Source organism: Oncorhynchus mykiss, chromosome 2, assembly GCF_013265735.2.
Source record: "Oncorhynchus mykiss isolate Arlee chromosome 2, USDA_OmykA_1.1, whole genome shotgun sequence".
Lineage (NCBI taxonomy): Eukaryota > Metazoa > Chordata > Actinopteri > Salmoniformes > Salmonidae > Oncorhynchus > Oncorhynchus mykiss.
The window spans coordinates 54,651,514-54,668,087 of record NC_048566.1 but is presented as its reverse complement, the minus strand read 5'-3'; positions in this window follow the sequence as shown (position 1 = coordinate 54,668,087).

Here is a 16,574-nt window from a genome sequence, read left to right as displayed (position 1 = left end):
ACAGAGTTCGCTCTCAGCGACTTCGGGACCTGAGCGAGTCCATAGCCACATTGGATGAGAAGTATGCTACGGATCCTTCCTCTGATCTGCATAAAGAGCGCCAACTACTCCAATCTGAATTTGATGAGCTTTCTACCAGGCAAGCTGAACAGTTACTCTTGCGAGCTCGATACAAAGTCCATGAACAAGGCGAAAAGGCCAGTAAACTCCTTGCACATCAGATCCATAAATCTGAGGCCTCACGTTTAATCCCACAAATAAGGACCCCGTCTGGTGCCACCACAGTTATACAAAAAGAGATCAATGATCAATTCAAACAATTTTACTCTGCGCTATACACCTCTGAATCCCCTCAAGACCCTTTGCTGAATGATTCCTTCTTCAATGGCTTGAAAATGCCTTCAATTGAGACAGACTCCCATGACTGTCTAGAAGAAGAATTTACGCTTGAGGAGATTGCAACAGCAGTGTCCGCAATGAAAAGTGGTAAATCACCGGGTCCGGACGGTTTTCCAACCAAATTTTACAGGACGTTTTCTGGTCTGCTTTGCCCATTCTTGTCTCGACTATTTGCACAGTGCCTTAATACTTCAAAGCTACCGCCTAGTCTTTATCAGGCTTCAATTTCATTACTATTAAAGAAAAACAAAGACCCCCTGGAATTTGGATCCTATCGCCCAATCTCGCTTTTAAACTGGGATTACAAAATCCTAGCTAAGCTTTTAGCCATCCATATGGAAGGCTTGCTGCACCAAGTAATACACTCTGACCAGACTGGCTTTGTGAGAAATAGGCATTTATTTTTCAATATTAGGCACCTTATGAATATACTGTACTCCCCGGCGTTGGAGGACCCGGAAGTGGTGGTCTCACTTGATGCCGAAAAAGCGTTTGACCGCGTTGAGTGGGATTACCTAACAGCTGCCCTTTATAGATTTGGCTTTGGCCCCAAATTCATTGCGTGGATAAAGATTCTTTATTTTTCCCCCATGGCTTCGGTACGGACTAATAACTTGTCCTCTGACTATTTTCCCTTGCACCGCGGATCCAGACAGGGTTGTCCACTCTCCCCCTTGCTGTTTGCTTTGGCAATCGAGCCTCTCGCCATTGCACTACGCTCTAATGATGCCATTCAAGGTATAATCAGGGCAGGCTGGGAGAAGAAAGTCTCGCTATATGCTGACGTCCTTTTGTGTATATCCAACCCTGATACCTCATTTCCACGTGCCCTATCTGTTCTTAAAAAGTTTGGATCAATCTCAGGGTACAAGCTGAATCTAGGCAAGAGTGAGCTTTTTCCTGTAAACAAGGCTGCTTTAAAGTGCTCTTCTACAAGTTCTCAGTTTAGGATTGTCCGGGATCAATTAACCTACTTGGGAGTTAAAGTGACAAGGAAATATTCAAATTTGTTTCAGGAAAACTTTGTTGCTCTAGCATACGGTTTGAAACAATCTTTTACTTTTTAGAATTCGCAACCCCTCTCTTTTATCGGAAGGATTAATGTCATTAAAATGAATGTGTTGCCCAAATGTTTTCATTTATTTCAATGTTTACCCATTTTTATTACAAAATATTTTTTTATTTCACTGGATCAAACATTCATGCATTTTATTTGGGATGGCAAGGTACCACGGATTGGTAGAAAACATTTACAGAAGCCTAGGTCATTGGGGGGTTTAGCTCTACCAAATTTTCAGACATACTACTGGGCTGTAAATTTCAGAGCCCTTCTGTACTGGCTGCAGACTGATCCTACTGGCCCTAGACCACTCTGGGTCCAGATGGAGTCTGAATCGTGTAAACCTGCAGCACTTTCCTCTGTGTTGTGCTCGTCTCTCCCAGTGTCCCTAGGCAAAAGGTGTGTTCCAAAATTTGGAATCAGTTCTGTTTAGCCTTTAGCCTCCGAGGTTTTTCTCTATCAGGCCCAATCAATCAGAACATTTTATTTCCTCCATCTTTGAATGATGGGGCTTTTGGCATTTGGCACTCACTAGGCCTCTCCTCGCTAGCCCAATTATTCTTTGATGATACATTTGCCTCTTTTTTTCAGCTGCAGGAGAAGTTCAATCTCCCCCAATCCCACTTTTTCCGCTATCTCCAGGCTAGAAACTTTGTCAGAGCTAACACACCTGGATTTCCCCATAGGCCTTCGAATACAGCTATAGAGAGCATCTTGGAGTTGAACAAGCTTCCTGGGGGCGCAATTTCAGATGTATATGCAATCATTCACGACTTACAGAACCCTTCTTTGGTGCCTTTAAAGACTCGATGGGAAAATGATTTGGGGGAGGAACTTGGGGAAGACGCCTGGGAATCTGTGCTGCACAGGATGCACTCGTCCTCTTTTAGCACTAGACACAGCCTCATTCAATTCAAGGTGGTACACCGTATCCACTGGTCGGGTTGCCAAACTTGGAAGAATATTCTCTGATTTTGATCCTACCGGTGTCAGATGTAAAGTGGAACCAGCCACACTGTTGCATATGTTTTGGGGCTGTCATAAACTGTCAGGTTTCTGGGAATTAATATTTAAATGTTTCTATGATATATATGACACTGTTATAGATCTGTCTCCCCTTACAGCCCTTTTTGGAGTACTGCCCATTGGCACCCCCCTATCAAGAATCCAGTCGGACACTGTTGCTTATGCAACTCTTTTAGCTAGACGGCTAATACTACAGAACTGGAAGATGGCAGCTCCCCCATCTTATACATATTGGGTGAGAGATGTGTTGTGCTCTCTGAAACTATAAAAAATAAAATTCAATTTACGTGGGAACCCTAAACTGTTTAATGAGGCTTGGGCTCCATTCCGGTCTTACTTTAAACAGTCCATCCTCTGATGGCATTCCAATTAAAACTAAAATAAGTCTGTATTTGACCACCCTGTGACTTAAGGGTTGGAGGAGCCTCTCTCTGTGTTTTTGCTGGGGGGGCATTAAGGTCCATGTGCTTATTGATTGTGACCCATGGATGCCTTGTTCATCTTGCCTGGGCAGAGACTGAAGTGTGAGCCTGTTTTTCCCAGTTATTTTTATATTTTGTTCACGCCTACATGAAAAATCATTCTATTTTTTTTTTATTTTAAAGCATTGTAAACTTTATTTTAAAGCATTTCTCCACCCTTATCCCTTGACTGTTTACAGGAACAATGGTGAGTTGTTAGCTCTGTCCCTGTACTATAGATTGCCCTTTAACCTTTGTAGCCTTCTCCCTGGTGTGTTTAACTTGTCGAAAGTACGGTATCTTTAAAGCTATTTTTTTATTTGTATTTTTATTTGTATTTTTTTTCTAGTTGAGTATATTATTTATATTGCTTTGTGTTGTATTGTATGTGTGTGTAAAACTTAATAAACAGAGAAAACAGGAAAAAAAAGAAAAGTGCAAATCAATCCCAGAACAACAGCAAAGGACCTTGTGAAGATGCTGGAGGAAACAGGTACAAAAGTATCTATATCCACAGTAAAACGAGTCCTATGTCGACATAACTTGAAAGGCCGCTCACCAATGAAGAAGCCACGCTCTAAAACCTACATAAAAAAGCCAGACTGGTTTGCAACTGCACATAGGGACAAAGATTGTACTTTTTGGAGAAATGTCCTCTGGTCTGATGAAACAAAAATAAAACTGTTTGGCCATAATGACCATCATTATGTTTGGAGGAAAAAGAGGGAGGCTTGCAAGCCGAAGAACACCATCCCAACTGTGAAGCACAGGGGTGGCAGCATCATGTTGTGGTGGTGCTTTGCTGCAGGAGGGACTGGTGCACATCACAAAATAGATGGCATCATGAGGGAGGAAAATTATATGGATATATTGAAGCAACATCTCAAGACATCAATCAGGAAGTTAAAGCTTGGTCGCAAATTGGTCTTCCAAATGAACAAGGACCCCCAAGCATACTTTCAAAGTTGTGGAAAAATGGCTTAAGGACAACAAAGTCAAGATATTGGAGTGGCCATCACAAAGCCCTGACCTCAATCATATAGAACATTTGTTGGCAGAACTGAAAAAGCGTGTGCGAGCAAGAAGGCCTACAACCCTGACTCAGTTACACCAGCTCTGTGAGGAGGAATGGGTCAAATTTCACCCAACTTATTGTGGGAAGCTTGTGGAAGGCTACCCAAAATGTTTGACCCAAGTTAAACAATTTAAAGGCAATGATACCAAATACTGATTGAGTGTATGTAAACTTCTGACCCACTGGGAATGTGATGAAAGAAATAAACGCTGAATTAAATCATTTTCTTTTCTATTATTCTGACATTTCACATTCTTAAAATAAAGTGGTGATCCTAACTGACCTAAAACAGGGAATTCGTACTAGGATTAAATGTCAGGAATTGTGAAAAACTGGAGTTTAAATGTATTTGGCTAAGTTGTATGTAAACGCCCGACTTCAACTGTACATTTAAAACAATAAACACCTGCGTAGCAGGTTGTGAACTCTGCAAACAATGTTTCAACTCCAAGAATGAGAATATTAAATTACTGTACATTCATTCAATACATTGCAATACAAAAGAAGCCATCCTACCCATGATGGGCTATTAGCAGAACAATAGACTCTTGCCGAGTAGGAGATCAAGAAGGAGGGTAGGAAAGGAGGGTAGAGGAGCATTGTATTTAAAGACACTCACCTCTCAGCAGCCTAATAAACATATACATTTTGAAATACATATATTTTTCAATCGAATTCAATAACATATTTCTACCCCAGTAAATGCTGTGCTTTTGTTTGATGGCCAATATTAAAAACAGTCAAATGCATTTTTTAATTCAATCGCTTTAGCCAACATGTTTATTATTACAGTAGGATTTGAAGCAATGGCCTACCCGCTTGTGGTCAACTATTTCAGCACCATTTCGCGCTGGTCTGAGACAAGCATGGGGACTGGTCTTGATAAATCAATCATCTTTTTATTTTCACTGAATCTCCGTTTGGGTATTGGTAAACCTACAATTAAGGTGAGTTAGGATTATTTTGCTCTTCACTCGCTGTGTGGCGGAAGAATCAGAATTAGTTGGGTAACATAGATAAATAAGATGTTTTATTTATATAATATGCTTATGTGAGATACTTGTCATTAGAATGAATCCTTTTGGACTATTGTGTGTGTGTGTGTGTTCCACTGAGGATGGGCCTCTATGAGATAGCATTGACAGAGGAGGTTTACGATGTCTTTAGGAAAAAAAGCCTAAAGAGCATTCCAGATAGTAAAGCTAATGTTTTTGTGCTATACCGTACCAGGGTAAGACGTGTTCCAGTTTGGAGTAGGAGGGGGCCAGACACTGGTCTTTACAATGAGAACTGTTGACACAGCAGTAACTGTCTGCTATGTTTTATAGATATCTTTCATACAAATCTTAACCTTTGTGATCTGTTCTTAAGATCTGTGGTTCGTCATGTAAGTTGAGAGGGGTGTATCTTGGCTATAAAATATATTTTTATATTCTTATGTCAGGACTCTCAGAATTCATTAAAGACACTGAATTGATCTGAGGGCTATTGTAAAGATCATATTATTACAGATTAAGTTTAAGTATAACTCTGACTGATGTGTGGTTTGTAACTCTCCTCATTTGGTAATACAGGAAATTGCCACGACAGCTGTCACTTAGTAGCCCAGGCCTACTCCCGACCGGTCACCTTGTACAGCGCCATATAGGCTACTGTAAAATGCATTTTTGTTTTTCTTGGAATAGAAATACCATAATATTAATATTTAATTAAGCTAAATTTCTAACAGTATAAACAGCACAACAAATATTGTAAATATTGACCAAAGAAATACTATAATAATTAAAAACATCCATCCCATCCATCCCATATAATCTGTTCTAACAAAAAAAAGTTAAGTCTCCAGTACAGCCAACATTAAAAACAGCCAAATGCATTCATGAATGCAATCACTTAAGCTGACATGTTGCGGTTTATTTATTGTTTAATTATTCAAGGCTCCCTTTGTTATTTATTTTATAACTAAAATTCTTGACTGTGTTTAAAGACATGGATGACTTGTATGCTTTATGTAGGCCAATAAAGTAGGCCTTTCTGCCCATTAGTAAGTTATGCTAAAACAGCCACAGTAAACAGGACACTTAGGCCTACAGCTCCATGTCATTTCAATAACTTCGCTTCTCAAAGATGTCCTCTGGTGGTCAAAGTAGCATTAACGGCAACAATGGCTGACAGTTAAATAACATGCCATAGAATCCTGCGGCACTGTGAAAGAAATAAACGCTGAATTAAATCATTATCTTTTGTATTATTCTGCATTGTGACACAACTTTTAAAGGAAGAACCTCTGTAGTAACTTTAAAAATCAGGTTAAACACTATTATTGCAGACAGAGTGAGTCCATGCAACTTATGTGATTTTTTAAAGCACATTTTTACTCTTGAACTTATTTAGGCTTGCCATAAAGGGGTTGAATACTTAGCAACTCAAGAAATTTCAGCCTTTCCTTTTATTATATTTGTAAACATTTTGAAAACAATCATTCCACTTTGACATTATGTGGTATAGTGTGTAGACCAGTGACAAAATATCTAAATTAAATCCATAAATAAATGCAGGCTGTAAAACAACAAAATGTGGAATAAGTCAAGTGGTATGAATACTTTATGAAGGCACTGTACATATTCTTATATACAGTGCAGTGAAATACATTTTTTAGAAATAGGATAGGCGCTGTGATATTGTACTAAGCGATGCATTACTGTGAAGATACCCATAGTGGTGTGTCTGGTGGGGTATGCACAGTGCATTCGGAAAGTATTCAGACCCCTTGACTTTTACATTATGTTACAGACTTATTCTAAAATGTCCCTCATCAATCTACAATACCCAATAATGACAAAGTGAAAAATGTTTATAAGACATTTTGAAAATGTTTATGTATTATTTGTTTTTTTAAATATCACATTTACATAAGTATTCAGACCCTTTACTCAGTGCTATGTTGAATCACCTTTGGCAGCGATTTCAGCCTCAAGTCTTCCTGGGTATGACGCTAAAAGCTTGGCACACCAGTGTTTGGGGAGTTTCTCCCATTCTTCTCTGCAGACCCTCTCAAGCTCTGTCAGGTTGGATGGGGAGCTATTTTCAGATCTCTCCAGAGATTTTTGATCGGGTTCAAGTCCGGGCTATCGCTGGGCCACTCAAAAAGAGAGACTTGTCCCCGAAACCACTCCTACATTGTCTTGGCTGTGTGCTTAGGGTCATTGTCCTGTTGGAAGGTGAACCTTCACCCCAGTCAGGTGCTGAGCGCTCTGGAGAAGGTTTTCATCAGTGATCTCTTTTTACTTTACTCTGTTCATCGTTCCCTCTATCCCGACTAGTCTCCCAGTCCCTGCCGCTGAAAAACATCCCCACAGCATGATGCCTCCACCACCATGCCTCACTGTAGGGATGGTACCAGGTTTCCATCAGAAACTTGGCATTCGGGCCAAAGAGTTCAAACTTAGTTTCATCAGACCAGAGAATCTTGTTTCTCATGGCCTGAGATTCATTTATGTGCCTTTTGGCAAACTCCAAGTGGGCTGTCATTTGCCTTTTACTGAGGAGTGGCTTTCTGTCTGGCCACTACCATAAAGGCCTGATTGGTGGAGTGCCGCAGAGATGATTGCCCTATGGACAGTTCTCCCATCTCCACAGAGTAACTCCGGAGCTCTGTCACAGTCACCATCAGTTTCTTGGTTACCTCCCTGACCAAGGACCTTCTCCCCCAATTTCTCAGTTTGGCTGAGCGGCTAGCTCTAGGAAGTGTCTTGGTGGTTCCAAACTTCTTCCATTTAAGAATGATGGAGGCCACTGTGTTCTTGGGGATCCTCAATGCTGCAGAAATGTTTCGGTACCCTACCCCAGATTTGTGCCTCGACACAATCCTGTGTTGGAGCTCTATGGACAATTCCTTCGACCTCATGGCTTGGTTTTTGCTCTGACATACACTGTCAACTGTGGGACCTTAAATAGACAGGTGTGTGCCTTTCCAAATCATGTCCAATCAATTGAATTTACCACAGGTGGACTCCAATCAAGTTGCAGAAACATCTCAAGGATGATCAATGGAAACAGGATGCACCTGAGCTCAATTTGCAAAAATGTCTAAAAACCTCTTTTCACTTTGTCATTATGGGATATTGTGTCTAGATTAATGATGATTTTAAAAAAAAAATTCTATGTGTCCAGTTAAGGGGAAGAAGTGCTGCTTTTTTTTGAGCCAGCTGCAGCTTTGCTAGGTCTTTCTTTGCTCCACCTTACAATTTTACCGGACAGTAATCAAGATCAAAGTCTGAACAATTAGTACAGTCGATCTTTGCGTGGGAAAGGCAGAACATATTTTTTGAACAGACATTCTGCTCCCCATCTTCACAACAACTTTGTCAATATTACATGACTTGACCATCATAACTGCCCATCCGATATTTACTCCCAGGAGTGCATCTTCTTCAACTTGTTCAAATGTCACACCCTTTATGCACAACTCCAGTTGAAGTTTAGGTCTAAGAGAATGCTTTGAACCAAATACAATGCTTTTGGTTTTTGGATGTTTATTTTGCACTCTTGTGTAGTCTTAACATTCAGTATACTCCCTTTGTCCTAAGGGTAAAAAATGACCCGCCTTCACTAAACCCCTAAAATAAAGCAACTTAATTGAATTTCAAAACCCAAATCTATTTTGCATGAAGAAACAACCCGTCATTCATCACAAACTTTGTGAATATATGGGTTTTCCCTTTCGCAATGCAGAAAGACTGCATTTAATCAGTGGACACCACTCGTTTTTATTAGAACATACCTGCAATAATTGTTTTCTTTACTAAAGTAGAAGTTTATCGCTAAAGGTACTGCATAGATGTAAACATGAACTTTTTGGCAAGAGATAGCACTTGTATAGCCTAAGAAAGTAGCAGAAATGTGCAGAAATTAGTTTTGAATGCATTTATTTTAAGGGAAACAATTACAGTCTTGAACTTTCTTGGCAACATAGTGATGTATTCTTATACTGTACAATGAGGAATTCAATGTAACAGTTTTTGTCTGGTGAAGGAGAAGAGGACCAAGGTGCAGCGTGGTAAGTGTTCATTTTAATAACCAACATAAACTGAACACTGAAATGACAAAAATAAGAAAGAGCGAAAACGAAACAGTTCTGTAAGGAATCTGCACAAAACAGAAAACAATCACCCACAACAAAAATGGGGAAAACAGGCTACCTAAGTATGATTCTCAATCAGAGACAACGATCAACAGCTGCCTCTGATTGAGAACCATACCAGGGCAAACACAGAAATACAACACAGAAAAAAGAACAGACTACCCACTCCAACTCATGCCCTGACCAAACTAACACAAAGACATAATAAAGGAACTAAGGTCAGAACTTGACATTCAACTACAAAATACTAGTCTTCTCCCATTTTTTGTAACCATTGCCCCCACCTACAAGGTGTATAAACAACAACAATACTAAAATCAGATAACAGATACAAAACACAAACGTGAAGAACATAAATCAATCAACTCTAATTAGCACATATAGGACAGTATACAAGTGTGTGTGCATGGACTTTGCAGATGTATTTCTCACATAGTATTTGTAGTCCTTCTTTGGGAGGCAGAATTGACATCAGGCGGATCAGGACAAGATTCAGCCCCCTAAACTGCTTTCACAAATGCTGCGGAGGCTGCTGTGCGGGGGAGACGCTCCTTTCTTTGAATGTGTGGGGTTACAAGTGCCTTTCCCAGCTGCTCTAGGAACACCCTCCTCTTGTTCTGCTTATCAGGCATCCAGGTAGGGTTGATCTTGTTCCATAACATGAAGGCATTGTATGAGGACACACCAATGATGTTATGGAAGATGACCATGGGCCAGCGGGCAGTCATCCTCCTGCAGCTGTAAGTTCAAATCAACTCGTCCAGGTTGTCCACGCCTCCATTGTTGTGGTTGTAGTCCAGGATGATGGCTGGCTTCCTGTCCTCACAATCATTAGTCTCAGCTGTTTTGTGCAGTGTGCTCAGGAGGACCACATTCTTGTTCCTATTTGGGAGGTAAGAAACTAGAGTGGTGGTGGGGGTGAAGGCAAACTTTGATGAGAAGGCCTCTCTCCCCCTTGTTGTGAGGAGTGCAGGGGGGAGCTCAGGCTTGTTCTTTCTAACTGTGCCAACAATAGTGATCTTCCTCTTCAGGAGCTGCTGGCTGAGTTCAATCAGTAGCACACATAATCTAAATTTCTTATAGTGTTTGCCTTTGTGGTGTATAAATTATTTTAGAACTGCCTTGTCAAAAATTACTTTGTACCCTGGTGGTGTTCAGCTTTCATGGAAATATGAACAACACAAGGGTTAAATACACATTCTGACACTGTAACTCCTTGCTAAGAGTCTCAGTGAGCTCACTGATGTGTATGTGCTAATGTGTAGAATGTGCATCAGCATTCACAGTCATTTTCGCTTCTTGAACTCTGAGTTCTATTGGATAAATAAGTCTCCAACCATGTGATGGCAGGTGATATAAAGCCATAACAAGTTAGTTTTTTCAATAAATCCTGTTAAGGATATGGCAGACATATGCCCCCTTTGGAGGGATTGGGTACCCCTAGTAAACTGAAAAAGAAATCTGTCAAAAATTGCTAATATATGCATATAATAATTATTATTGGATAGAAAACACTCTAAAGCTTCTAAAACCATTGGAATTATGTCTGTAAGTATAGCAGAACTCACAGGGCAGGCATTCTTCCAAACTAGTTTTTGTGGTCATGAAAGTTGGAGCAACTTTGACGTCATCGCCCCCACCCTTCCCAACCAGTTATGATTCTGGGGAGACTTTATATGTCTTCCACTAGATGTCCTCATTCAGTAGAGCTTTAAATCGTTCAAATCCCGTGAGAATTGGCCCTATAAGAGTGATCTGAGTAAGTGCCACGAGAAAAAAACCTGTGCGTTAGGGCGCAAATTGGTCACAGCCATTCCTTTGTTCCAGTACTCAGAAAAAGGACAGACGACGAACGGTTGAATTGACATTTGTTTTGTGTGTTTAAAACATCATAAAGCTTGCTTCTGCACTTAGTTTGACCTGTTTAGTCGACATATAATATGTAATTTTGAAGTTTTGATGCGCAACTTTTCCGGACCAGAGGACATTTTGGGTGCATTTCAGCTGATGTTATTAGCAGTAGCTAATACAAAGACGCAAGACTTGAAACCAAACGATGTATTGGGTAAGTATGAAGCCTTCCAGAACATTCTGAACGAAGACCATCGAAGGTAAGGGAATATTTATGCTGAAATCTGTGTTTCTGTTGACTCCAACATTACGGAGAAATGTAGCTTGTATCTGAGCGCCGTCTCAGAATATTGAATAGTGTGCGATTTCTGTAACGTTAAAAAGAAATGTAACAAAGCGACTGCATAAAGAAGCAGTGTATCTTTCTAACTATATGTAGAACATGTATATTTAGTCAAAGTTTATGATGTCTATTTACGTTATCTTGCCGCGCTACCTAGATTTCCTGCGGACATTTTTGAGTAATTTCTGAACATGAACTCAATGTAAATGGACATTTATGGATATAAATGGCATATTATTGAAAAAAAAAAAATGTACTGTGTAACATGTCCTATTACTGTCATCTGATGAAGATTTTCAAAAGGTTAGTGAATGATTTATTTTTTAATTCTGCGTTTGTTGATTGCATGTTTTGGCTATTCAAATGATCTGTGTCTGGTGGTGGTTTGACATATATATGTGCTATGTTTTCGCCGTAAAACATTTTAGAAATCTAACTTGCTGGCTAGATGAACAAGGTGTTTATCTTTCATTTGAGCTATTGGACTTGTTAATGTGTGGAGGTTAAATATTTCTAAGAATATTTTTGCGTTCCATGCGCCACCGTTTCAGCTGAACGTGGAAGGGTTGATTCCCAAATGGGAACCAATATCTTTAACAAGTCAATAACAAATGATGATCAATAACATCAAAAGGCTGCACTTAAATCTAACAATACAGCTCCAACTATCATATTGTTGCCAATTGTCAGTCATCTGAGTCAGTGCACTACATGCTGAGTGTCCTTCCCTATATGCATGCTGAAAGTCAGTGGTTAACTTGTTCTTTCAAAAATAGCATTGTATTTTGTTGAAACACAGTTGTCTCTATTAGTTTACTAAGAACAGGCAGCAAACTGATTATGTGGCTGTTATAGCCAGCAAAGAAAGAGTGCTTTACTATGTTTAGGTAGTGGAATTACTTTAGCCTGTTCTTCCATGCCTGTGAACACACACTCCTTTAGGCTTTAGTTAAAGCCATGGCAAAATAGGGGTGGCAATACAATCTGCTACCATTCTCAATAGTTTCCCATCTAGGTTGTCTATACCTGGTGGCTTATAATGTTTTATGGATAATATTCGTTTTTCCACCTCTTCCACACAAACTTGACCAAATTCAAAACGGTATCCTTCCCTTTCATTATCAGATCTTCAATACACAAATATGATTGTTCACTGTTCAACGTTGTCATTTTACTTCTCAGTTTGTCCACTTTACCGGTGAAATAGTCATTGAAATTATTGGCTAAATCATAAAGGTTTTGTTAAAATGACCCAACAGCTTCAATGAACAATGGAGATTAATTGAGTTTTCAACTCAAAATATTAAAATATTATTTAGGGTGCTCCAACGTCTTTTCCCATTGTTTTTTATGTAATTTATCTTGTTTTGGTGATATAATTTCTTATTTATTTTGTTAAGATTAGACACAAAATGTCTAAATTGACAATATGTCAACCAATCAGCTGAGCAGCCTGACTTTTTTTGCATCCATTGTTTAAACCATCCAAGTGTTCAATTCACCATCAATCCAGGGGGCTTTAAAACCTGTTTGGGATAGGGGGCAGTATATTCACATTCGGATGAAAAGCGTGCCCAGAGTGACTGCTATTAGTAGTATTGGATAGAAAACACTCTGAAGTTTCTAAAACTGTTTGAATGATGTCTGTGAGTATAACAGAACTCATATGGCATATGAACATTTGAACATCTTGGCCATGTTCTGCTATAATCTCCACCCGGCACAGCCAGAAGAGGACTGGCCACCGCACATAGCCTGGTTCCTCTCTAGGTTTCTTCCTAGGTTTTGGCCTTTCTAGGGAGTTTTTCCTAGCCACCGTGCTTCTACACCTGCATTGCTTGCTGTTTGGGGTTTTAGGCTGGGTTTCTGTACAGCACTTTGAGATATCAGCTGATGTACGAAGGGCTATATAAATACATTTGATTTGATTTGATTTGAGTTTGACTAAAAGGTCTGGCAGAAGGCCATGAGCTGAGTCATGTGCGCGGCCGTGAGAGCTAGCTGCGTTCCTTTTCATTTCTAAAGACAAAGGAATTGTCCGGGAAAAACACTATTGAAGATTTATGATAAAAACAAAGATTGATTCTATCCATCGTTTGTCTCAGGATTTGGCCAGGGTTGTTCCGGTTTTGGTCACTAGATGCCACCATTGTGCTTTTTGACCCTTTTGTTTTCCCTTTATCCCAGTTATTATTTGCACCTGTGCCTCGTTTCCCTTGATGGTATTTAAACCCTTAGTTTTCCTCAGTCCTTTGCTCTGTGTTTGAATGTTGGCACCCAGCCCCAGCTTTTTTCTGCTGTACCTACCACCTTGTGGATTTACCTTTTTGACTTGGAGGATTACCTTTGTTCTCTTGGAAATACTTTTGACGTTGTGGATTTATTTTTGCCTGAAGAACTTTCCTTTTACTTTATTAAAACACTGTCTCAAGTACAGCTGTGCCTACCTCATCTTCTGTGTTTTGCCGACAATTCGTGGCTCAGTTTGCTAAGTGACTGTTTCTCACACCGGAGACCCGGGTTCGTAACCAGGTCCTGACAGTTTGACATGTTTCTACAAACTGTAATAGAACTTTTTGGACTTATCATCTGAACTTTCGCCTGGACTTGCCCGCGCCTTGTGAATTTCGATTGGTGAACTAAACGCGCAAAAAGGGGGTATTTGGACATAAAATATGGACTTTATTGAACAAAACAAACATTTATTGTGTAACTGGGATTCCTGGGAGTGCATTCTGATGAAGATCATCAAAGGTAAATGAATATTTATAACGCTACTTCTGACTTTTACTGACTCCACAACATGGCGGGTATCTGTATGGCTTGTTTTTGTGTCTGAGCGCTGTACTCAGATTATAGCATGGTGTGCTTTTTTCGTGTAGCTTTTTTGAAATGTGACGAGCAATCCCGGATCCGGGATCGTAATCATAGCCTCAAACGAATTAGCATAACGCAGCGGACATGAATATCCCTAAACTTTTCCTATTCATGAAAATCGCAAATGAAATAAATATATTCAAACACAAGCTTAGCCTGCATCACTGTCATCTCAGATTTTCAAAATATGCGTTACAGCCAACACTAGACAAGCATTTGTAAGTTTATCATGGCATAATGCTATGCTAGGCTCTGCTGGCAGCAGGCAACATTTTCACGAAAATAGGAAAAGCAACCAAATTAAATCATTTACCTTTGAAGAACTTCGGATGCTTTCACTCAGGAGACTCCCAGTTAGATATCAAATGTTCCTTTTTTCCAAAAATATAATTTTTGTAGGTGAAATAGCTCCCGTTTGTTAATGCTTGGCTGAGAAATCGACCGGAAAATGCTACCACTACAATGCCAAACTTTTTTCAAAATTAACTCCATAATATCGACAGATACACGGCAAACGTTTTTTAGGATCCTCAAGGTGTTTTTAACATATATATCCGTCGAGGCAATTTTTTTCTCATAAGAAGCGCTTGGAAAAATGTCAGTATGTCAATCTCAGTATTTTACGCAAGATTTTCTGCGGGAGACACCATGTGACCACTTGCTAAATATGGTCCATTATGGCTATTCTTCAATGGAAATGCGTAAAAAGACGTCACAATGCTGTAGACACCTTTGGGAATACGTGGAAAAACGTAAGCTCATTCGTAGCTCATTCACAGCCATATAAGGAGTCATTGGCATGAGGCGGTTTCAAAAAATTTGGCACTTCCTGGTTGGATTTATCTGGGTTTCGCCTGTAACATCAGTTCTGTGGCACTCACAGACAATATCTTTGCAGTTTTGGAAACGTCAGAGTTCTTTTTTTCCAAAGCTGTCAATTATATGCATAGTCGAGCATCTTTTCGTGACAAAATATCTTGTTTAAAACGGGAACGTTTTTCATCCAAATTTTTTTATAGCGCCCCCTAATGCATAACTGGTTAACCGGTGCATGTTTGTCAACAATTGCCAATAATAATTTGGCAACACTTTACTTTACACCCAGATTCATAAAACGTTATGACACGGTCATAACCAGATCATAATAGGTCATAACAGCTGATATAAGTTGTCGTAACCTGTCATAATATGGCCATAACACTGTTATGACCCATATTTACGCCTGTTGTGACATATTACATTATTGTATGGCTGGTTATAACACCTACATAAGCGTGTCAAATTCCACATTTGTTCAAATGTTTTTTTCCTGCCAAGACGTTTGCTTTCATTTTAAAGTTTGTTTCTTAAGTCCTTGTTGTTGTTATGTTTTTTTTTCTCCATCATATTTTTAATAACTAGTAGAAAATACACTTTGACACTGTCGTTTGACACTGTCCTTCCTCACCATCTTAAATAAGTAGGCCCCATTCAAGACATTTAGAACCAGGAACAGATATAGCCATTGATTCTCTCCAGACCTGACTGCCCTTAACCAACACAAAAACATCCTATGGTGTTCTGCATTATCATCGAACAGCCCCCGTGATATGTAACTATTCAGGGAAGCTAGAAACCAATATACCAGGCAGTTAGAAAAGCAAAGGGTAGCTTTTTCAAGCAGAAATTTGCTTCCTGCAACACAAACTCAAAAAAGTTATGGGACACTGTAAAGTCCATGGAGAATAAGAACACCTCCTCCTAGCCGCCCACTGCACTGAGGATAGGAAACACTGTCACCACCGATGAATCCACTATAGTTGAGAATTTCATTAAACATTTTTCTACGGCTGGCCATGCTTTCCACCTGGCTACTCCTACCCCGGTCAACAGCAAAGCACCCCCAAAAAGCAACTCGCTCAAGCCTTCCCCATTTCTCCTTCTCCCAAATCCAGTCAGCTGATGTTCTGAAAGAGCTGCAAAATCTGGACCCCTACAAATCAGCCGGGCTAGACAATCTGGGCCCTTTCTTTCTAAAATTATCTGCCGAAATTGTTGCCACCCCTATTACTAGCCTGTTCAACCTCTTTCGTGTCGTCTGAGATTCCCAAAGATTGGAAAGTAGCTCTTCAAAGGGGGGGACACTCTAGACCCAAACTGCTACAGACCTATATCTATCCTACCCTGCCTTTCTAAGGTCATGGGTGCACCTCAGCCACGCTCAAGGTCCTAAACGATATCTTAATCGCCATCGATAAGAAACAATACTGTGCAGCTGTATTCATTGACCTGGCCAAGGCTTTCGACTCTGTCAATCACCACATCCTCATCGGCAGACTTGATAGCCTTGGTTTCTCAAA